The sequence below is a fragment of the Apodemus sylvaticus genome, chromosome 12 (genome assembly GCF_947179515.1).
Source record: "Apodemus sylvaticus chromosome 12, mApoSyl1.1, whole genome shotgun sequence".
NCBI lineage: Eukaryota > Metazoa > Chordata > Mammalia > Rodentia > Muridae > Apodemus > Apodemus sylvaticus.
Window position 1 is genome coordinate 56,338,439 of NC_067483.1, and position 26,192 is coordinate 56,364,630.

A 26,192-nucleotide genomic window follows, 5' to 3' on the forward strand; every position below is an offset into this window, starting at 1 on the left:
GACTCTACAGTTTGTATCTTTAGAAAGAAACTTCTTGACTCAAATTTTGAAAATAGTTTGGTACAGTGAAACAGCAAAGCCTTTGATGTGAGGTGTGTGTTTTATACCTGACTCAGATATATACTCTTAGCAATTAAGCTTTAAGCAAGCTGATTAGTAAATGTCTCAAGATCCGGCTCTCAGACATGAATAGGTGTTTCCAAGATCAAAGAATGTAGGCCTGATGGGAAATGAACACTCATGTAAATAAGAAAAGGCTTGATCATTTTCCCACTGATAGAATTTCTGCATTTGTTTTATGTTGATGTCTAAGTTTTCATTCAGAAATAACCAAACTCTTACTGCTAAACTCAATAAGGTATCAAGAAACAAATATTCCTATTTTTATCTGGTCAACATCCTTGAAATATTTTTCCTCTTCCTGGACTTTATATGGCTTTCTCTGCTCTGTTTATTATTTAATTCTTCTTGCTAGGGATAGTGATATAATCCATTTTTTTTCATCCAAAATACAGTTTGTATGCTTCTTATCATTTTTGAAATCACGAGTTAAAAGAGTATTAATAAAAACACATCAGGAAAATGTAAATGTAAACCATTTACATTAAATGGTACTGAAATAGTGAATGCCACTATGTAGAAGATTAAAATCAGACCTCATCTTATTTCAATTAGAAAGACAAAAGAAATAATGGAAAAATACAAAATGTGAGTGTTTTAAAGTGTAAAGGAAAGAGAATTCATGTATACCACTAGTGGAAAATGTAAACTAATATAACGATTGACCATTACAAAAGACAGTATCAAAGTTCCTCCAAAAGATAAAAATAAGACTTACCATGTGATACAGTAGTTAGCTTGATGATTGCTGATAGGAACTACCTGACAACAGTCATTTAAATAAGGAACAATTCATCTTGGGCTGCAGTATAAAGATGTGACCCACAATTCAGAGAAGAGACAGCTACAGAAGCAAAATGCCAGCGTCCACATTTATGTGCATCCTGGAAGATGAAGAGAGCTGGTACTCAATCAGCTTTCTCTTTTGTGTGGTCCATCAACCCTTGGAATGATGATCCTCATATGTGGGAATCATTCTGTGGGGAAAAAAAATACTCTGACCAAACATAACTTTAGGAAGGAATTGGTTTGGTTTTTTGGTCGTTGTTATTATTTGTTTTTCATTGTCTTTGTTTGTTTTGGTTTTTTGTTTGTTTTTGTTGTTGTTGTTGTTGTTGTTGTTGATTTCCTTTACTTTGATTTGGTTTGTACCTCCAGGTTCATCACTTTGAGGAAATTGTGGTGGTTTGAATGAGAATGGTTCTTACAGGCTAACATGTTTGACTATTTCTTTCCCAGTTAGTGGATTGTTTAGAAAGGATTAAGAGGCGTGCCCTTTGGGATGAGGTCTATCACTGGAGTTGGCATTGAGGTTTCAAAAGCCCATTCCAGGTTCAGGCTTGCTTGCTTTCTACCTCTTGCCTGCATGCTTATATCTATTTATGGTTTCACTTATTGTTCATGTCTCCTCATTGCTTGCTACCATGGTCTCTGCCATGATGATCATGGATTAACCCTCTGAAACTGTAAGCAAGTCTCTGATAAACGATTAATGACGTCTTTATAAGTAGCCTTGCCCGTGGTATATTTTCGCAGCATTAGAACAGTAACTAAAATAGGAATTCAGAGAAGGAACTCAAGCCATGAGCAAAGTAGAAGACATGTTTGAATGCTACCTACTTACTTACTCATTTAGAAACAGGGTTAGCTGTTTCTTAAACATCAGAGGACCAACTGCCCAGGGAAAGATGCTTCCTGCTACAGCCTTTATATGTGAATTAATGATGAAGATAGTCCTTGACAGACATGCCCACAAGTCCATTTGACCTCAATTAAGGCCTTCCTCTCAGATGACTCTACACTGTGTAAAATTTTCATTTAAAGCTAACTATGCCAGGAATTTATTAACAGCTTGTAACTGATTTGAATGAAATAAACACTAAAATGTCCAGCACAGTGAACATCATACAAGCTTAAATGTAAGCTGCCATCCTTACTAAGTTAAAAATGTAAACAGAATTTCGAATGTTTATTTTTTTCTGAATCACTTATTTGTTCTCCCTTATTTCTTGTGAGCATATAGCATTTCAATAATATGAGGATCCATTTTTCTCATATACTTGTGATGCATCACAATGTGAAAGAAATACATTTTGAGTCCTTTAGTTGAATGAAATACAGATTATTGACATATAGGCTGCATGGCCATAGAGTTTGATCCAATAAGAAAGAACATCCTTGGAATGGTCAAACATAAGATTCAAATGGCTTATTGTTTCCATTTCACAATGATGCATATGTGAATTTTGAAAACATATATATATATATATAAATTTTGAAAACATATATATATATTTACATTAATAATTTAGTTTTTTTCTCATTGTTATAATGAAATAACTGACATAATCACCTGAAAAGGGGAAAGATTTATGACTCATCAATTCAGGGCATCAGTTCAAGATGGTAGGCAGGACAATGAGAAACACAGCATGTCATGGTAGAAACAAACCAAACCAAAATATAAGGAATGTATCAACACTCTCCAATGCAACTCATGAATACTAATAATGTGACCCCAGTGACCTACTTTCTCCATGTAGGCTCTACTTCCTACCTTTGCCATCTACTCATCATTTGATGTTTTAAGCCCATTCATAGATTAAGGGATTTGTTTTCAGAAGTCTCAATATTTAATCACATCTAGAAATTCCAGCAGCACTCACTGGCCTTTGCTTCATTGTTCCCACAGGAATCTCACACACTATTAATTAACAATGACTTCATGTTGAAATATGAAGGGTTTATTCTGCTGGTGAATGTATCAATCAATTTAGTGACTAGAGAGAATAGTCAATATAGAGAAGGTAACATTTATTATTTAAAAAAATATTTTGAACAAACACAGTAAGTCTTAATCTTTGCTTCCTTGCTTTTGCATAGATTTCCTCTCTGAGGAATCTAATCCCAACTCATGTCAGACATCTTTATAAAGACCCATGTGTGAGCAATTTAAATTCACAAATAGCCAGAAAGACCTGAGACTTTGAAGATACTTGGTTCCTTCTATGTATGCACATCTTACAGGAGAGCATGAATCTGTACATGTCCAGCCAAGGTGCTCCTGATTCTGGTCCTTGAAAGCTGGTGAGATAACTTTTTTACTGTCTTCATCTACCGAGATAGTCAAAGAATTTGTTATATAAATTGTGATAAAAATTTTAAAAAGGACAGAGAATGGACAACAAACTTGAATATAGTTTAGACATAATACGCGTCTATCATATCTATGACCAGAAATGCTTATAGGTACATGAGGTTTAAACTCCTTAAAAATTACACAAATTGCCTACTTAGTGTGTTTTAACATTTTTATTGAATCAAAATTTCTATATTCATAAACAAGAGGCTCCATTGGCATAGAAATAAACTTCTCAAATATGTGTTAACAATAATTTCACAAATATCAAATTACAACCATTTTGAACAAATGCATATTATTTAATTATGAAGTTTGATTACAGTATTAGTAATAGGACATTTAAAAAGATGCAGTAAAATAAAGCTCCTCTATATTTTAGACAAATCTCCTGGATAGTAAATGACAAAACTATTTCCATATACAATAATTATAGAAAATTTAGTGTTCAATAGTTTTGATGCAAACATTTAGGTTCTATCAGAACATATATGGTAACTTAACAATAAAACCATAAAATGATTCATAAAACTTTAAACAGGGTAACTTCTAATGAGGAATGGAATAATCAGTTCATAAATTTTATGGTTCTGCAATTAAGTTTTGGTTGATAGAGCAGCTAAGTTTAAATCTAGAGGCTCATGACATCTGATAAATGAGAAACTGCTTTTAACATTCTTTTTAACTAGCAAAAGTATTCCTTTTAACATATACAAACATAAAATGCTCATATTCAAATATACTTCATCAAACCTTTCTATCAAAATGTCTATGTTATAAGAAACTTAATATTCATTCCTAGTTCTATATTATTATACAGTTTTATGTATCTTTGTCCTTTCATCCTATAAATAGACATTTTGCAGTACACAGCTAAGAGGGTCTCTATCCTTTATAGCCATGTTAAGTTACAGATTTTGACAAAGGTAATAATCATTTTGTGATAAACAGTAAGTTAAATTTACTAATGATACTGCTTACTTATCCACATATAGCTCCTCATGAGACTTGTTTATTTTATACTGAGATAATTTGAAGTTGTATTTTGTTAAGGTATACAGCTTGATGATTTTTAATAGTCACCACAACCAATCTCGTATATTTCCAAATTTTTAATAGGAAAGTATTTGTTTGGTTATTGGATTAAAGTTTTTAAGGAGCACTTAGATTTCGTTGTTTTAAAGAATATCCTTTCTTAATTTCTCTTAAGTATAGTACTCAATGAAAAGATAACAAATCTACATGATGATTTTTATATTTTGTAACTTAATTCAGTATGTTTATTAGTTCTAAACTTTTCCCCATTGTCTTTAGGATTTATTTCTTCCTTCCTTCTTTCCTTCCTTCTTTCCTTCCTTTTTTCCTTCCTTCCTTCCTTCCTTCCTTCCTTCCTTCCTTCCTTCCTTCCTTCCTTCCTTCCTTCCTTTCTTTCTTTCCTTTTCTTCTTCTTTCCTTCTATCTTTCTTGATTCATGTCCAGGACAACTATAGAAGGACAGTTTACTGCTATTTTATGCTGGCTTTTTTATTCATTTATTTTCATATTGGATATGATAGAAGAAATTTTTAGCATACTCTCCCAGTGATAGTAGGCTGTATCCAATGAATTAGTGATCCTAATCCTTAACTTCCAAGAAAAAGAAATTCACCATGCAATCTTTACAACATTCAAAAAAAACCACTATTGTGTTTTAAATTCATATAAAAATGAGAAGGTGATAACTTAAAGTTTTGTGTGATCAGTGTCTGTCTGTACATGTGTTTGTGTGTGTATGTGTGTGTGTGTGTGTGTTTGTGCGTGTGTATCAGACTAAATACTATGAGAAAAACAATATCAGGCTATCCCAAAAATTTTAAGCTGATATGAGAAAATAATTCAACAGCATATGAAAGGGATCAATCATCATGACCAAAATGGATTTGTCCTTGTGAAGAAAATATACTTCAATATGCAGCACACCCCCAATCAAAACGCAAATCTACTTAATCATTCCAATAGGTGCAGAAAGTACACTTTCCAATTTTAATAATCATTTATGATTAGATAATCCACAAAAAATAATTTACATGTTAATGTACAGAACTAAGAAAATTCATCCTGAGTGAGGCATTCCAGACCCAGAAAGATATATAGGGCATATACACACATCACATAAATGTGGATAATAGCCTTTAAGTAAATAAAAAGTAAACTATAGAAACACAGAGATTAGGTATAAAGTAAGAGATTAGAGGGTAAATCACCAAATAATGGGGGAGACAGAGATTCAGCTGAACTTCTATTTTCATGAAATGAAGGATTGAATTATATCTGAGTTGTTGGCCAAAGAAGTCCCATTGGAATACTCCTAAAATTTCAGACAGATTGCTAAGACTATATGGTGCTCTTCACAAACTGACAGAAAAGATTAATTCCTAACAGCAGCACCTAAACAACTCACTAAAAATAGAAATGTCGAGCTGGTACCTGCACGAAGAGTTTATCAGTGTGCTTTAATGTCTTTGGTATAGGAATTAACAATGAATACTACCAAGAAAAGAAATGCGAACTACAATAAAAGAAAAGCCAACAGTAAATAATTTGATCTATAATTGTGTTCTGTCTGCAAGACAAAGACTAAGGCAAAGGTGGCATAAAGTATGTGGGAATCACCAAATAACATCTGATATGACTTAAGGCCCACACTTCAAGGAGCTAAAGCCTTGAGTGGCTGAGACCCAGAAACTAGACAGATTCAGAAGCAGGAAAAATCAAATATTACTGATCTAAATAAAATAATATAGCAATTAAATGACTCCTTAGGAGATTCTGCCACAAGTACATTCTGTAGCTCAGAGCCTTGCTCAGCCATCATGATAGAAATTCCCTCCTACAGCACATGGGAACAAGTGCAGGCTGACATTCATCAGAAGGAGAGAGACATTAGGACACTCAGCACTATCTCTATCAAATCCTTCACTCAGAGGTCAGCAGACCTCTGCAGAAGAAGATTCAGAAAGTATAAAGGACAGAGGGGATGGAGAACACAAAGCTAACAAGGGCTTCTAAGTAAACATCATCAAAGCTCACACTAACAAAGACTGAGGTGGCATGCACAGGGCCTTCATGGGTCCATACCTCTGAAAATATATTATGGTTTCCAGTTTAGTGTTTCTATGAAATTCCTGAATGTACAAATGAATATGCATTTGGGGATGTTTTCATTCTATTTCTTTGTATCAATACAATGTGATGATTTTTGTTTCATCATAATGTATTTTATCCTGTTATATTGTATTATTATCTCATAGAAGCCTGGTTGTCTCCCAATGAGAAATAGAAAGAGAGTACTGATGCATGAGGAGGTGAAAAGAAACTGGAAGGACAGATAACAACAATTAAAATATAGCATGTGAGAGGTAAAATCCATTTTTATAGAAATGAAAAGTACACTCATATAACACAAATACTGTCCCATGAAACAAGGAACTTATGAAAATGTCTTTGATTTCATTTTTTGTTGGCCATCTAAACATGGACATGTGACCAACACCTAAAATTAGTTTTTTTTTTCCCCAGAGTGAAATTCCCTTTAAAATGGATACACTGGCTTACTTACTTCTTTTCCTTCCTGTCTGTCCTTGATGCTAAGATGTGTTTCTTGAATATATCAGAAAGATGGAACCTGTTTCTACATCCATTCAACTATTCTTATTTTTTATTGGGACCTTGAAACCGTTAGTGTTGACAATTATCAATGAGCAGAGTTTGCCCTTGCATTTTTTGTTGTGTTTTTTTTTTAATCTTCTGACTTTCGAATAAGTATTTTCTATGTGTTATTAATCTCTTCAGGTTGATGTTTTCTTTCTAGAGAGCTGGGTTTGTATGTATAAATGGTTTATATTTGTTTACTTTGAAATGCATTTTATTCGCCATCAACTGTAACTGAAAGTTTTTCTGGCTATAGTAGTCTAGGTCACCATCTATAGTCTCTAAGAGCTTTTACAGTCTCCACTGAGAAATCGTTTCTCTATTTCTATTATTCTTATATTTGGACCTCTCAACTGTTCTAGATTTCCTGGATGCTTGTGCTTCTGGAATCCTGCTATGTGTGGCCAGAGAGGAGTCCAATTAGAATGTGTCTCTAGGTATTAGGAGCTAATATGTAGAAATGAGTGTACAAAAGGTGTGGGAGTAAGGCTGAGAGGGGGAGGTTACACAGATTGTAAGAAAGCAGGATACCCTACTAGGATCTTCTTAGTCCCCTGCGAATGGGGTCAAAGAGTGGGGAGAGGCCAGGAAAGGTAACCTGCTACCGATCCTGATATGAAACTAGGGGAACTGGATTCTGGTGAAAAGAGCGAGACTTAAGATGCAAAGACCACCCACCTACTTTCCCGGCCTACTTGCTCTTCTGGCAAGCTCAGGTTCCCAAAGATTGCCTGTTAGAGTTTGATGCTGGAATGCACTGCAAGAAATTCTGGAGAAGAACTCTGTGGTCTGCTGCAGATGGGACCTCAAGGGAGGTGAGGTGACAACAAGAGGTTTGATACAGAGCTTCAAGTAGTACTGAGGTATTTGATTTGAAAGAAAGGAGGGTAAGTTGGTAATCTGATGTTATTTTACTTGCTTCCCTGTTTTTTTCTTCTCTCTCTCTCTCTCTCTCTCTCTCTCTCTCTCTCTCTCTCTCTCTCTCTCTCTCTCTGTGTGTGTGTGTGTGTGTGTGTGTGTGTATGAAATGGTTTCCAGGGAAATGCCTGCTGCAGCTGGGATCTAGGATGATTGGAGGGAAGGAAGATTAGAAAGGAAGATCTATGTGATCTGCTAGAAATGAGGCCTTTTAAATTTTATAAACAAGTTGAGACATTGAAAACATAAACAGCTTGGTACTGGCAGAACTTCACTATGAGTTTAATTTTTTCCTGATTCAATACTCATGCCTATATATATATATAATATATATATTATATATATATACATTTTATAACTTTCTCTCTTTATAGAGACAGTATAAAATATATCAGTTTGTCACTGTCATGCAGCCTACCCATGTTGAGATTGTCAGCAGGTATATATGATAATAATGTAAGGTCTTCTATCAAGATGGATCTTAAACCAACCTTAAGAGTAACCAGGAAATTAACGCAGGAATACTAGCTGTCTACATGTATATGTGTATTATGCCTATAAAGACAGAATGAGTGACAAGAAAGATAAGCCCATTTTTTGCACTGACAACAAAGGCAGTATTATGAAAGCTTTAAAAATCCAGAAGATATTTATAATCATCTTTTTCACCATATGTCTCCCATGTGTCAGGCTTGCTTAAGTATCTGCCATTCTCAGCTGGTGATAGGCTGCTGTGATCCATCTGTATATATGCCACATGCCAGTTGCTTGACTGATACTAATTTGAGCAGTCCAATGTCTAAAAATATCCATGCATGAGCTTCTAGGTATTTTTCACCGCTACATGTGTGCTTAAAGATGACTCTACCTCCCAATAATGCAAATCAAAGCAGATATACAAGCAGGCTCTTATTTAAATTTGTCATGCATCTAGGCCATTTTGTTATACCACCACGAGATGTGGATTGGCTGTGGATGGGACATCACTCTTAACTAAATTTCATTTAGGTTTGAGATTTGGTTAAAAGGATAATTTTGTTTAACTAGAATAATGAGTCACTCACTCACGTTTGCCAGCCTCAAAGGATATCAAAATTCAGTGATGTTGAAAGATAAAGTGAAGGAACAGAAATTAATAGGATAGATAGTAAATAGATGATGTTCACAGGAAAATCTGAAACAGTACTTTCTGGGGAAAGAGTGAGATTGGGATAGTGTTCCACCTTATTCCTTAGAGTTCACCGATAAAGATTAACTATATATTTTATTTGCAAAATAGTAATACAATGCTTCCATCTGAATTATCACAAATCTGCCTTTTCTCAAAGTACAATAGACCCATAAGTTTACTTTAAGTCATTTTCCTATCCTTTAATAGTAAATATGTGACTATTGGTGCATTTGTTTCTCTCACTACAACTAAATAATTACATATTCTATAATAATCATAAGACTGAATATTATTGTGTTGTAACTGGATATCATGCTAAGCTTATAAACTATTCAGTCAACACTGGCCTGTCACAAGAATGTTGTTTTTTAAAAGTACTTCAGGAAAATCAAAGATACTGAATCTTTAATTTTCAAATTCTCATTGCTAAATTAGCAAGACTCTATAGCCTTATTAGAATGAGTAGCCAGAAGGCAACACCAGGTTGGGCCAGGTATGTGCATCCTCATTTGTCTCTAGAAAGGCTCAAGTCAGCTGCAGCTTCAATGAAGAGGGGACACCTATTTTCTTACAGAGATACATGAAAAGAAATCACTGACCCTCCCATTGACCTTCCCCCCATTTTCCTGTTTCTGAATGCTAGCATTACAAATTACTTAACTCTAACAGGCTGCATTGCACTTATACAAAATGAAAAATAAAAAAAGAGACAATGTGTCTCAAGATTGGCTTCAGGTGCTGCAGCTGACAGATAATAGGTAAAGTCAGAAAAGGGTATTTGTAAGGATTACATGAGCCAAATGATTAGCACATCTTAAATCCAGGTCTCTCATCCATATTCTCACTCTCCTCTGAAGATGAATTATTTGTGGCCTGATTTTGCCTCGTTTTGGCACTGCAAACTGGAGAATTAATTTTAAAATATAAAAATTTTCATATTTATCTGCATTATTTTTCCTCATGAGGCTGACAGTATGCATATACTTATGCTATTTGGAAACTAAGTAAAAAGTCACATTGATAAAATTTAAGAAGTATATTCAAATGAAACTACTAAGTTTGTATAATTACTTTACATAGGGTATGTTATTGTTTAGTGAAGTAAATTATAGGTAAAAAGAAGAAACATTTTTCTTGTCTTTGAATTACTTGAAATACTCTCAGGAATACTCAGTGAACATCTGTGGAGGACTTAGAATATTCTACAATTTTTGTCTGCTTGTGAAAGACTAACTCACAGAAGTAGATATGTTTCTCTCACCACTTAATCACTTCATGTCTGCATACTTCATTTGAACTGTATAGAATAAAGAGTATGTTCATTCTAGTCATAAACAAATGAGAACATTTTTCATACATGCCCATAACATTTTTTATGAATGTAGAACATCTAACTATAAGCCTCTCAAGGAAGTATGAACATCTCTTTCCTTCCTGGCTTTTTAATTTTTTTTTGTTTTTATAATAAGTCCCTTAGTCGATGAATAAATCAATTACTAAGTCATTATTGTAAAGTAATGAAAATGTTATTCTGTAGCTTGTTCTCAACCATTATGTTTTCAACTGAAATAGCAGTTGTGTCTGCTATAAATGGGTTTATTTTAGACTGCATTTGTGATTTTATAAAAGTCTAAATGTAATTTATTAAAATAGTTGAAGACGTGTTAAAAAAGAATTAAAGCATTCATTATTTGGTTTTACTTTTGTTTTTATTTACAATTTTAAAATCTTCCAAAATCCTCCTCTATTTAGAAAACATTTAAAATGGAGTGGGTAAAATCCTCTTTTCTAAGATGTGATGATTTATATTAAAGAGTATATCACATATTTCAAAGAAATGATCGAGTTAACAATACTGAAATTAGGAATTCTGAGTTAAGCTGCTTTATACTAAGTTATCTGGGCAGGTGAAATACAACGGGGAAATGTGAGCAGACACCCATGGGAACTGAGAGCACAGGCTCTATCCCCACCAGAACAAGCAAATGCCTGTCTGGTAAAGGCAGAAAAGATGTAAAGCTGGCTGGCCATGGAGGGTTTTCTCTCTTGCATACAGTGAGACACCATCATGAACCACAAAAAACCAGGATGGAACTACAGGAGAGGAAATCAAAGACACAGCTGCTGAGGATAAAGTTCCAACACAGTTAAGGTTGTGGTTGTTTTCAGCACTCTGACTTTACATGGATTGTCATGTAAAACCACTTGTATTTTGGATAGAGCCTGGGTCTATATGGAAAGAATTAAAGTGATGTTCTGAAAATTCTGTATTGATAGACACTGGATGATCACTTGAAATCCATAGTTTTAGAGATAGTATTTACAAGTAAGAGGCAGAAATTTTTATGTTAGTTAAAGGATGATGTACAAAGTATCTGGTAAATATCATTCTAAGGTTAACAAAATGATAATTAAACTATATAGATTTTGGGTTTGTGTCTTTTTTCTTGGAGGTGAGGATGGATAAACAGCATACATGTTTGTCTCAGTTCAGCCAACCTGACCATGCATAGTATAATTTACCATAACAAAATTTCTCCAAAGGGAATATGAGAGCAATTACTTTGATCCATTCTGAAACACTGGAAGAAGACAAGTGAGTTGAAGATCATGGTTTTTAACAGTTAAAAACTAACCACTTTTTCTTTGAGATGAGAGACCACTCATACTGTTCACTTCAGCACATATATTCAGTATTTTTACATTAATTTCTACAGAGTATAGAGCAGAAATTTAATGGAAAAAGAAGATTGGAAAGGAAAAGCAAAACATTTTCATTATATATATATATATATATATATATATATATATATATATATATATATGTTCATGTAGAAAGCTAAAACAATCCTATTCAAATTAATAAGCATATTTGAATATCATTAAAATAGACCAATATAATCACTTCTATAAAATAAAACAGAATATAAACAAAACAATTGTACTTAATAGCTTAAAATATAAAAAATATAATAACAAACCTAAGGATATGTAGTACAGTACCATTATAGTAATGCTGTTGAATAAAATGAAAAAGATCCAAATACACAGAAAATTATGTAATATCAAGAATTTAAAAGTCAAATTTCAACTTATGAATATGAATGTGGCAAAATTTTTTGTTTCTATTTTCTAAGATTTGTTTATAAATTAGGCAACTATATCAAATTAAGTAGTTATATTTCTTTGAAGAATTTTAGAGCTGAATTCTAATGTACGTATTGAAAATCTAAAGGAAGATAACATCTAAAAATAAATAATAAAATAGACAGATTTGGTAATCAATATCAAATTAATATTAAAGTTTATTCTATGGTTACACTAATGTTAGCAGTCTATAGACAAATATGTTAACAGAATATAAAGCATGTGAATGTCCAAAGAGTAAATTCAGTCAATAGGAAAACAAGTTTTATTTAATTATGTAAAATTACAGGGATGTTAAGTATATTCAAATTGTTCTGCAACATAGAACATTGCCTTAACCTTCCCGTCATCCCAAATTGTGACTCTGTGATCATTGATACTTCCCTCAACTATGTCCAACCCTGGAAACTCTAATGCAATGCTATATCTCTGCAATATAGGTAATAAATTTTCTGAATGCTTAATATAAACAACATTACAAAATGTATCTTTTTGTGTCATTAACAGTCTTTCCCCTCTCCCTCATTTTTGGGTCACTTACTGAAAAACACCTTTCATGGATAATATGTAATCTTAATCTGAGGACCTACAATGTTTAATATATTAATCCCTTGGCCTAGAGTATTCATAAACTTTAACTGAAGTGGTTGTGCCAGCTTGCAGTCCCACTAGCAGTAGAGGGCTGGTCTGCTTTCTCCACATCCTCCCCAACACCTGCTGTCTCCTGACTTTTATTTTAACCATTCTGACCCATGTGAGGTGAAATCTTAGGGTTGTTTTGATTTGCATTTCCCTGATGACTACGGATGTTGAACATTTCTTTAGGTGCTTATCAGCCATTTGATATTCCAAAGGTGGAAATTCTTTGTTTATCTTTGTATCCCATTTTTCAATAGGGCTATTTGGTTCTCAGGAGTCTAAATTCTTGAGTTCTTTGTATATATTGGATATTAGCCTTCTGTAGGATGTAGAGTTGGTAAAGATCTTTTCCCAGTTTGTTGGTTGCCATTTTGTCCTATTGACAGTGTCCTTTGCCTTACAGAAACTTTGTAATTTTATGAGGTCCCATTTGTCAATTCTTGATCTTAGAGCATAGGCTATTGGTGTTCTATTCAGGAAAATTTTCACTGTGCCCACATGCTCAAAACTCTTCACCAGTTTCTTTTCTATTAGTTTCAGTGAGTCTAGTTTAATGTGGAGATCCTTGATCCCTTTGGACTTGAGCTTAGTACAAGGAGATAAGAATCGATCAATTTGCATTCTTCTGCATGTTAGCCACCAATTGAGCCAGCACAATTTGTTGAAAAGGCTATCTTTTTTCCACTGGATGGTTTTAGCTCCTTTGTCAAAGATCAAGTGGCCATATGTGTGTGGGCTCATTTCTGGGTCTTCAGTTCTATTCCACTGATCTACCTGCCTGTCACTGTACCAATACCATGCAGTTTTTAACACTATTGCTCTGTAGTACTGCTTGAGGTCTAGGATACTGATTCCCCCAGAAGTTCTTTTACTGTTGAGAATAATTTTAGCTATCCTGGCTTTTTTGTTATTCCAGATGAACTTGAGAATTCCTCTTTCTAACTGAGTTGAAATTTTGATGGAGATTGCATTGAATATGTGTATTGCTTTTGCAAGATAGCCATTTTTACTATATTAATCCTGCCAACCCAAGAACGTGGGAGATCTTTTGATCTTCTTAGGTCTTTGATTTCTTTCCTCAGAGACTTGAAATTCTTGTCATACAGATCTTTCACTTATTTGGTTAGAGTCACACCAAGATGTTTTATTTTGTTTGTGACTATTGTAAAAGATATCATTTCTCTAATCTCTTTCTCAATCTGTTTATCCTTTGAGTATAGGAAGGCTATAATGATTTACTTGAGTTAATTTTATATCCAGTCACTTTGCTAAAGTTGTTTATCAGGTTTAGGAATTCTCTGATTGAATTTTTTGAGTCACTTAAGTATACTATCATATTATCTGCAAATAGTGATAATTTGACTTCTTCCTTTCCAATTTGTATCCCTTTAACCTCCTTTTGTTGTCTAATTTCTCTAGCTAGAACTTCAAATACAATAATGAATATATATGGAGAGAGAGGGCAGCCTTATCTAGTCCCTGATTTTAGTGGAATTGCTTCAAGCTTCTCTCCATTTAGTTTGCTGTATATTGCTTTTACTATGTTTAGGTATGGTCCTTGAATTCCTGTTCTTTCCAAGACTTTTAACATAAAAGGATGCTGAATTTTGTCAATGCTTTTTCATCATCTGATGAAATGACCATGTGGTCTTACTATATGCTGGCAGCACTGGTCTATAGGCCCCTGTGTCTATCCCCTAGCAGTGGTGTGCCCAGTTTCTTGAAGTTTGCTTCTGTTGAACAACTTTCACTTTTCAAGCCATCAATCCTCTGCAACTAGCCTGTTAAGACTGGCTACCAAATCTCCTAGCCCTGTAAAATGAAAACTTCAGAGGCTTGTAATTTAACAGCCAGATTTATAACAGTAAATCCTCAGCCCCTAAAATGCCCACACAAAGAACACAAAACTCAACTGGTTTTGATACAAGATGCACACCTAGAATTGACAAATGTGTCCTGCATTATTCTATTGCCCTTCTATGATATCCATGGCTACCTGTCACTTAATTCAGGTCACATGGATCACGTTCATCTTCTTCCTCCTTCTTCTCTTGGTCCATCTTTCAGCCTGTCCCATCTCTAAAACTTTGAGCTCCGCCTTCTTTTTCCACTGCCCAATCACAGCTCTAGCCTTATGTAAGATTTCACTTGACCTCACCGGCAAACAGACAATCTTCAGGTATGTGTTCTACTCCATTGGCCTATTTGTCAATCTTTATGCCACTAATCATATTTTTGGATTGTTTACACAATGGTGAATATCAAACCCTCCCTTTCTCTAAGGCAGGAACATATGTGTGAAAGAACTCATTGTATATCACACTCTACATATTCTAGTAAGGCAAGAGAAACCAGTCTTCAAGGAATAAAAATATACAAAATAAAAGCCTCCTATAGTTGATGGGAACGAATATAGAGACCCACAACTGCACATTGTGCTGTGAGAGACTTAGGAGCACTCACTCCTAAACATTATGTCTTCCTCAAATTCCTCCCATTAGAACTCAGGTAAGTCTGCAGAAAAGTAGAAAGTAATATTATAAGAGCCAGCAGGAATGGAACACAGGAAAGAAACAAGGTCTTCTAAACACAACCAGACTGAACATGTATGGTCTCACAAAGACTGGGGTGGAATGAATTAGACCTGCACATGTCTAAGCCAAATGGGGTCTCAGTGGTGATAGGGAAAGCAGACCAAACCCAGACCCCTTACCTAGAAAATATTTCCAATTGATAAGCACTCACAAAGCAAAAATTAGCTTTCTTCAATGGAGTCACATTAGGTATACAAACCATTCTTAACGGTTCTTAAGGGTAGGCCCATGCCAGATAATAAATGACCAACACGAAAGGAACTCAAGGCTAGTTTTGGAGGGTATTTTTTTCTTTTTTTAAAAAGGAGGAGGTAAGCTGTGCACCAGAGGCCAACTGGGAAGGGGCAGCTTGCACTGGTGAGTCCAGCACTGACAAGATAAACTAACACCAGTGAGATCTAGATGGCAAAAGGCAAACGCAGGAACGTCACTAACAGAAATCAAGGCAATATGGCAACACCTGAACCCAATTCTCCTCTACCAACATGTCCTGGATACCCCATCACACCAGTAAAACAAGATTTGGATTTAAAATCACTGGTCATGATGCTGGTACAGGAACACATGAAGGTCATACGTAAAGAAATTCAGGAGACAATGGATCAAAAGGTAGAAGCCCTTGCAAGGGAAACACAAAAATCATTGAAAGAAATCCAGGAGAATACAAAAGCCAACAAGGAGGAAATGCAAAAAACACTTAAAGAAATACAGGAGAACTTTGCTCAACAGGCTGAGGTCATGAAAGACGAAACACAAAAATCTCTTAAAGAAATACAGGAGAACTTTGGTCAACAGGCTGAGCTCATGTATGAGAAAACACAAAAATCTCTTAAAGAATTACAGGAAAACACAAACATGCAAGTGAAGGAACTAAGCAAAACCATCCAGGATCTAAAATCAGAAGTAGAAACAACTAAGAAAACTCAAAGGGAGACAACTTTGGAGATAGAAAGCCTTGGGAAGAAATCAGGGGACAGAGATACAAATATCAACAACAGAATACAAGAGATAGAAGAAAGAATCTCAGATGCTGAAGATTCCATAGAAACCATGGACTCAACAGTTAAAGAAAATGCAAAATGCAAAAAGCTTGTAACCCAAAATATCCAGGAAATCCAGGACACAATGAGAAGACCAAACCTAAGGATTATAGGCATAGAGGAGAGTGAAGATTTACAACTTAAAGGGCCAGCAAATATCTTCAATAAAATTATGGAAGAAAACTTCCCTAACCTAAAGAGAGAGATGCCCATGAATATACAAGAAGCCTACAGAACTCCAAACAGACTGGACCAGAACAGAAATACTTCCCGTCACATAATAATCAAAACACCAAATGTTCTAAACAAAGAAAGAATACTAAAGGCAGTAAGAGAAAAAGGCCAAGTAACATATAAAGGAAGACCTATCAGAATCACAGCAGACTTTTCACCTGAGACTATGAAGGCTAGAAGGTCCTGGGCAGATCTCATGCAGACTCTAAGAGAACACAAATGCCAACCAAAACTACTATATCCAGCAAAACTCTCAATCACCATAGATGGAGAAACTAAGATATTTCATGACAAAACCAAGTTTACCCAATATCTATCCACAAACCCGGCCCTAAAAAGGATAATAGGAGGACAACACCAATACAAGGAGGGAAACTTCACCCTGGAAAAAGCAAGATAGTAACCTTTCATCAAACCCAAAAGAAGTTAAGCATTCAAATTTAAAAAATAACGTCAAAAATGATAGGAAGTAACAATCACTATTCCTTAATATCTCTTAACATCAATGGACTTAATGCCCCAATAAAAAGACACAGACTAACTGAATGGATACGTAAACAGGACCCTACATTTTGCTGCTTACAGGAAACACACCTCAGGGTCAAAGACAAACACTACCTTAGAGTAAAAGGCTGGAAGACAATTTTACAAGCAAATGGTCTCAGGAAACAAGCTGGAGTAGCCATTTTAATATCAGATAAAATTGACTTTCAACCCAAAGTCATCAAAAGAGACCCTGAGGGACACTTCTTGCTGGTCAAAGGAAAAATACAAAAAGAAGAACTGACAATCCTGAACATCTATGCCCCAAATGTAAGGGCACCCTCTTTTGTAAAAGAAACTTTATTAAAACTAAAAGCACACATTGCACCTAACACAATAATTGTGGGTGACTTCAACACTGCACTTTCCTCAATGGACCGATCAGGAAAACAGAAACTAAACAGGGACACAATGAAACTAATTGAAGCTTTGGACCAATTAGATTTAACAGATATATATAGAACATTCTATCCTAAAACAAAAGAATATACCTTTTTCTCAGCACCTCATGGTACCTTCTCCAAAATCGACCATATAATTGGTCACAAGACAGACCTCAACAAATATAAGAAGATCGAACTAATCCCATGCCTCCTATCTGATCACTATGGAGTAAAAGTGGTCTTCAATAGCAACAGAAACAACAGAAAGCCCACATACACGTGGAAACTGAACAATACTCTACTCAATGATACCTTGGTCAAGGAAGAAATAAAGAAAGAAATTAAAGACTTTTTAGAACACAATGAAAATGAAAACACAACATACCCAAATCTATGGGACACAATGAAAGCAGTGCTAAGAGGAAAACTCATAGCCCTGAGTGCCTCCAAAAAGAAAATGGAGAGAGCATACATTACCAGCTTAATGACACACCTGAAAGCCCTGGAACAAAAAGAAGCTATTTCGCCCAGGAGGAGTAGAAGGCAGGAAATCATCAAACTCAGGGCCGAAATCAATCAAGTAGAAACAAAGAGAACCATACAAAAAATCAACAATACCAGGAGCTGGTTCTTTGAGAAAATCAACAAGATAGATAAACCCTTAGCCAGAATGACCAAAGGGCACAGAGAAAGTATCCAAATTAACAAACTTAGAAATGAAAAGGGAGATATAACAACGGAAACTGAGGAAATCCAAAAAATCATCAGATCCTACTACAAGAGCCTATACTCAACACAACTGGAGAATCTGGAGGAAATGGACAATTTCCTTGACAGATACCAAATACCAAAATTAAATCAGGACCAACTAGACCATCTAAACAGTCCCATAATGCCTAAAGAAATAGAAGGAGTCATAGAAAGTCTTCCAACCAAAAAAAGCACAGGACCAGATGGCTTCAGTGCAGAATTCTACCAGACCTTCAAAGAAGAGTTAACACCAATACTCTTCAAACTATTCCACAAAATAGAAACAGAAGGAACACTACCCAATTCCTTCTACGAAGCCACAATTACGCTGATACCAAAGCCACACAAAGATCCAACAAAGAAAGAGAACTTCAGACCAATTTCCCTTATGAACATCGATGCAAAAATACTCAATAAAATTCTTGCCAACCGAATCCAAGAACACATCAGAACGATCATCCACCATGATCAAGTAGGCTTTATCCCAGGAATGCAGGGTTGGTTCAATATACGGAAATCCATCAATACAATCCACTACATAAACAAACTCAAAGAACAAAACCACATGGTCATTTCATTGGATGCTGAAAAAGCATTTGACAAAATTCAGCATCCCTTCATGCTTAAAGTCTTGGAGAGAACAGGAATTCAAGGCCCATACCTAAACATAGTAAAAGCAATATACAGCAAACCGGTAGCCAGCATCAAACTAAATGGAGAGAAACTTGAAGCAATCCCACTGAAATCAGGGACCAGACAAGGCTGCCCCCTTTCTCCTTATCTTTTCAATATTGTACTTGAGGTACTAGCTCGGGCAATTCGACAACATAAGGAGGTCAAAGGGATACAAATTGGAAAGGAAGAAGTCAAACTATCATTATTTGCAGACGACATGATCGTCTACCTAAGTGACCCAAAGAACTCCACTAGAGAGCTCCTACAGCTGATAAACAACTTCAGCAAAGTGGCAGGTTATAAAGTCAACTCAAGCAAATCAGTGGCCTTCCTATACTCAAAGGATAAGCAGGCTGAGAAAGAAATTAGGGAAATGACCCCCTTCACAATAGCCACAAACAGTATAAAGTATCTTGGGGTGACTCTTACCAAACATGTGAAAGATCTGTATGACAAGAACTTCAAGACTCTGAAGAAGGAAATGGAAGAAGACCTCAAAAAATGGGAAAACCTCCCATGCTCATGGATCGGCAGAATCAATATAGTTAAAATGGCCATTTTGCCTAAAGCACTATACAGATTCAATGCAATACCCATCAAAATCCCAACTCAATTCTTCACAGAGCTAGAAAGAGCAATTATCAAATTCATCTGGAACAACAAAAAACCCAGGATAGCTAAAACTATTCTCAGCAACAAAAGGAAATCTGGGGGAATCAGTATCCCTGACCTCAAGCAATACTACAGAGCAATAGTGTTAAAAACTGCATGGTATTGGTACAGTGACAGACAGGAGGATCAATGGAACAGGATTGAAGATCCAGAAATGAACCCACACACCTATGGCCACTTGATCCTCGACAAAGAGGCTGAAAACATCCAATGGAAAAAAGATAGCCTTTTCAACAAATGGTGCTGGTTCAACTGGAGGTCAGCATGCAGAAGAATGCGAATTGATCCATCCTTGTCTCCTTGTACTAAGCTCAAATCCAAATGGATCAAGGACCTCCACATAAAGCCAGACACTCTGAAGCTAATAGAAAAAAAACTGGGGAAGACCCTTGAGGACATCGGTACAGGGAGAAAGTTTCTGAACAGAACACCAATAGCGTATGCTCTAAGAGCAAGAATTGACAAATGGGACCTCATAAAATTACAAAGTTTCTGTAAGGCAAAGGACACCATCAAGAGGACAAATCGGCAACCAACAAATTGGGAAAAGATCTTCACCAATCCTACATCAGATAGAGGGCTAATATCCAATATATATAAAGAACTCAAGAAGTTAGACTCCAGAAAACCAAACAACCCTATTAAAAAATGGGGTACAGAGTTAAACAAAGAATTCTCACCTGAAGAACTTCGGATGGCGGAGAAGCATCTTAAAAAATGCTCAACTTCATTAGTCATTAGGGAAATGCAAATCAAAACAACCCTAAGATTTCATCTTACACCAGTCAGAATGGCTAAGATTAAAAATTCAGGAGACAGCAGGTGTTGGAGAGGGTGTGGAGAAAGAGGAACACTCCTCCACTGCTGGTGGGGTTGCAAATTGGTACAACCACTCTGGAAATCAGTCTGGCGGTTCCTCCGAAAACTGGGCACCTTACTTCCAGAAGATCCTGCTATACCACTCCTGGGCATATACCCAGAAGACTCCCCACCATGTAATAAGGATACATGTTCTACTATGTTCATAGCAGCCCTATTTGTAATTGCCAGATGCTGGAAAGAACCCAGGTATCCCTCAACAGAAGAGTGGATGCAAAAAATGTGGTATATCTACACAATGGAGTACTATTCAGCCATTAGAAACAATGAATTCATGAAATTCTTAGGCAAATGGATGGAGCTAGAGAATATCATACTAAGTGAGGTAACCCAGACTCAAAAGGTGAATCATGGTATGCACTCACTAATAAGTGGATATTAACCTAGAAAACTGGAATACCCAAAACATAATCCACACATCAAATGAGGTACAAGAAGAAAGGAGGAGTGGCCCCTGGTTCTGGAAAGACTCAGTGAAACAGTATTCAGCAAAACCAGAACGGGGAAGTGGGAAGGGGTGGGTGGGAGGACAGGGGAAGAGAAGGGGGCTTGCGGGACTTTCGGGGAGTGAGGGGGCTAGAAAAGGGGAAATCATTTGAAATGTAAATAAATTATATCGAATAAAAATAAAAAAAAAAAAAAAAAAAAAAAAAAAAAAAAAATTCTTTGCCAGGACATTTTTTGCTTATGTATAATGGTTTGAGTTTTATTCTGTGGGTATTCTGTGTGTATTTGCAGAATTAATTTTAAGAACAGTCAATTTTTAATATTTTTATATTCAGATGACATTTTTTCTAAGTAAAAATTTAATAAGAGTATCAAAATAAAAATAAATATTATATATCTCATTCAATCTTATTACAAAAATGAATCGTTTATAATAATCAAGTAATTACCAAAAAAATTTATGTAATTTAATTGTTCATTGGATTCAAAGCATACAATGAAAACAAATATAATATATATATAAATATTTCCTTAATGAAAATTTGCAGTGTTGCCAAGAAGATAGTCTATGGTCAATTCTGACTCTGATCTTTAAGATATCCATTTTCTGAAATTGATTTTTTCAAAACTTTCATATGAATTAAATTTATATTAAATTTTATTTCAATTTGTTGTTTGCCATTTTGTCCTATTGAGAGTGTCCTTTGCCTTACAGAAACTTTGGAAGTTTATAAAGTTTCTATTTGTTAATTCTTAATCTTAGAGCATAAGCCATTGGTGTTCTGTTCAGGATTTTTTCCCCTTGCCCATATATTCGAGGCTCTTCCCCACTAGATCTTCTATTAGTTTCAGTATATCTGGTTTTATGTGGAGGTCCTTGATCCACTTGGACTTGAGATGTATAAAAGGAGATAGGAACTTATAGGTTTGCACTCTTCTAAATTCTCAATCCCAGTTGAAACAACACCATTTGTTGAAAATGCTGTCTTTTTTCCACTGGATGGTTTTAGCTCCTTTATCAAAGATCAAGTAACCATAGGTGTGTGGGTTCATTTCTGGGACATTAATTCTATTCCATTGGCCTACCTGCCTGTCTCAGTACCAATACCATGCAGTTTTTAACACTATTGCTCTGTACTACAGCTTGAGGTCAGAGATGGTGATTCCCCCAGAAGTTCTTTTATTGTTGCGAATAGTTTTTGCAATCCTGGGATTTTTGTTAGTACAAATGAATGTGCAAATTTCTCTTTCTAACTCTATGAAAAATTGAGTTTGAATTTTGATGGGGATTGCAATGAATTTGTATATTGCTTTCAGCAAGAGGAACATTTTTACTATATTAACCCTGCCAATCCATGAGTATGGGAGATCTTTCCACATTCTGAGATCTTATTTGATTTCTTTCTTCAGAGACTTCATGTTCTTGTCATACAGATCTTTCACTTGCTTGGTTAGAGTCACACTAAGGTGTTAGTCTATATAAATATAAAATAATATTTTATATTATTTGTGACTATTGTGAAGAGTATTGTTTCACTGATTTCTTTCTCAGCCTCTTTATCTTTTGAGGAGAAGAAGGCTACTGATTTGCTTGAGATAATTTTATATCTAGCCACTTTGCTGAAGTGGTTTATCAGGTTTAGGAGCTCTCTGGTGGAATTTTTGGGATCAATTAAGTTTACTATCATATCATCTGCATTCAGTGCTATTTTGACTTCTTTTCCTATTTGTATCCCTTTGACTTCATTTTGTTGTCTAATTGCTCTGGCTAGAACTTCGAGTACAATATTGAATAGGTAGGATGAGAGTGGGCAGCCTTGTCTAGTCTCTGATTTTAATGGTATTGCTTCAAGTTTCTCTCCATTGAGTTTGATGTTGGCAACTGGTTTGCAGAAAATCGCTTTTACTATCTTTAGGTATGTGCCTTGATTCCTGATATATCCAAGACTTTTACCATGAAGGAGTGTTGAATTTTGTCAAATAATTTCTCAGAATCTAATGAAATGATCATGTATTTTAATTTTCTTTGAGTTTGTTTATATTGTAGGTTACATTAGAAAATCTTTCCCAATCCTATACCCCATAGAGGGCTAATATTCAATATACACAAAGAACTCAATAAATTAGCATCCAGAAAATCAAATAACCATAATAACATGGGGTATAGAGGTGAAGAATGAATTCTCAACTGAGGGAACTTGAATGGTCAAGAAGTACATAAGGAAATGTTCAATATCCTTAGTCATCAAGGAAATGAAAATCAAAAAAAAAAAAAAAAATCCTGAGATTCCACCTCACACTCATCGGAATGGCTAAGTTCAAAAACTCAGATGATAATAGATGCTGGTGAGGATGTGGAGAAAGAGGAACACTCTTACATTGTTGGTGGTATTGCAAGTTGGTACAACTGCTCTGGAAATCAGTCTGGCAGTTCCTCAGAAAAGAGAACATTGTATATTAACTGAGGACCCTACTATGAAACTTCTGGGCATACTCAAAAGATGCTCCAATGTATAACATGGACATATGCTTCACTATGTTCACAGCAGCCTTAGTTATAATACCCAGAAGCTGGAAAGAATCCAGAAGTCCTTCAACAAAGGAACAGATACGGAAAATGTGGTTTATTAACACAATGGAATACTACTCAGCTATTAAATCCAATGCTGTCCTGAAATTCACAGGCAAATGGATGGATCTAGAAAATATCATCTTGAGTGAGATAACCCAATCACAAAATAATGCACATGGTATCAACTCACTGATAAGCGGATGATAGCCCACAGGCTTGAGAATACCCAAGATTCAATTCAGAGACCACATGGAGCTCAAGAAAAAGGGAGACCAGTCCTGCCCAGGGAGCTGCGGAAGGAGAGAAGTCCCGAGGCCATATTTGCTGCCTGCCAGGACAGAAAAGTATCACTAGGTACTGTATCACCCTGAGCTTTAGATATCTGGTGGTGCAAACCGCCAGGGTTCTGCCTACACTCAGGAACTGAGCACATAGATGGTTTGTCTGCCAGCCCACCTGGCTCAGGGCCCGTGCCCTGCCCAGGGAGCTGTGGAAGGAGAGAAGCCCCAAGGCCATATTTGCTGCCTGCCAGGACAGAAAAGGATCACTAGGTACTGTATCACCCTGAGCTTTAGATCTCTGGTGGTGCAAACTGCCAGGGGTCTGCCTGCACTCAGGAAAGGAGCACATAGATGGGTTTGTCTGCGGGCGCAAGGCCTGTGTCCTGTCCAGAGAGCTGAGGAAGGAGAGAAGCCCCGAGGCCATATTTGCTGCCTGCCAGGACAGAAAAGGGTCACTAGGTACTGTATCATCCTGAGCTTTAGATCTCTGGTGGTGCAAACCGCCAGGGGTCTGCCTGCACTCAGGAACTAAGCACATAAGCTGTTTGTCTACCAGCCCACCGAGTGCAGGACCTGTGTCCTGCCCAGTGAGCTGCAGAAGGAGAGAAGCCCCGCGGCCATACTCACTGCCTGCCAGGACAGAAAAGGGTCACTAGGTACTGTGTCACCCTGAGCTTTTGATTTCTGGTGGTGCAAATCGCCAGGGGTCTGCCTGTACTCAGGAACTGAGCACATAGGCGGTTCATCTGCAAGCCAGTCCATCGTGCGACCTGTGTCCTATGTGAGAATCAACAGAGGGAGTGACCCCCACCACAACATCTTCGCTCCACAATAGAGCAGACAGAGAACACCTGGTTGACCTTGACAACCTAAGTATAACATTGCTTCAGGCAAGACTGAGAAGGGCTCCAAAGGCACAAAAGAAGAAGGCATCATATCAGTAATCTGTGCCAGAGGAAACTCAGTCATCCAGTGTTGCATAGATAACCTTAAAGATCCACAGTAGGTTGAAGCTCCAGCCAGTGACAATAACACCATCTAACACCTGGGAGAACTAGATGGCTAAAGGCAAACGTAGGAACTTTACTAACAGAAACCAAGGCATTATGGCAGCATCTGAACCCAATTCTCCAACAATAGCAAGTCTGGGATACCCCAACACACCAGAAAAACAAGATTTGGATTTAAAATTACTGGTCATGATGCTGGTACAAGAACACATGAAGGACATATTTAACGAAATTCAGGAGAAAAATGGATCAAAAAATTAGAAGCCCTTACAAGGGAAACACAAAAATCATTGAAAGACATTCAGGAGAATACAAAAGCCAATAAGGAGGTAACACAAAAATCACTTAAAGAAATACAGGAGAACTTTGATCAACAGGCAGAAGTCATGAAAGAGGAAACACAAAAATCTCTTAAAGAATTAGAGGAAAACACAAACAAGCAAATGATGGAACTGAGCAAAAACTTCCAGGATCTAAAAACAGAAGTAGAAACAACTAAAAAAGCACAAAGGGAGACAACTTTGGAGATAGAAAACCTTGGGAAGAAATCAGGGACCATAGACGCAAATATCAACAACAGAATACAAGAGATAGAAGAAAGAATCTCAGATGCCGAAGATACCATAGAAACCATGGACTCAACAGTTAAAGAAAATGCAAAATGCAAAAAGCTTGTAACCCAAAATATCCAGGAAATCCAGGACAAAATGAGAAGACCAAACCTAAGGATTATAGGCATCGATGAGAGTGAAGATTTACTACTTAAAGGGCCAGCAAATATCTTCAATAAAATTATTGAAGAAAACTTCCCCAACCTAAAGAGAGTGATGCCCATGAATATACAAGAAGCCTACAGAACTCCAAACAGACTGGACCAGAACAGAAATACTTCCTGTCACATAATAATCAAAACACCAAATGTTCTAAACAAAGAAAGAATATTAAAGGCAGTAAGAAAAAAAGGGCAAGTAACATATAAAGGAAGACCTATCAGAATTACATCAGATTTCTCACCAGAGACCATGAAAGCTAAAAGATCCTGGGCAGAGCTCATGCAGACTATAAGAGAACACAAATGCCAGCCGAGACTACCATACCCAGCGAAACTCTCAATTACTATAGATGGAGAAACCAAGATATTCCATGACAAAACCAAATTTATACAATATCTTTCTACAAACTCAGGACTACAAAGGATAATAGGGGAGAAACACCATTACAACGAGGGAAACTATACCCTGGAAAGAGCAGGATATTAAGCTTTTTTCATCAAAGCCAAAGAAGATAA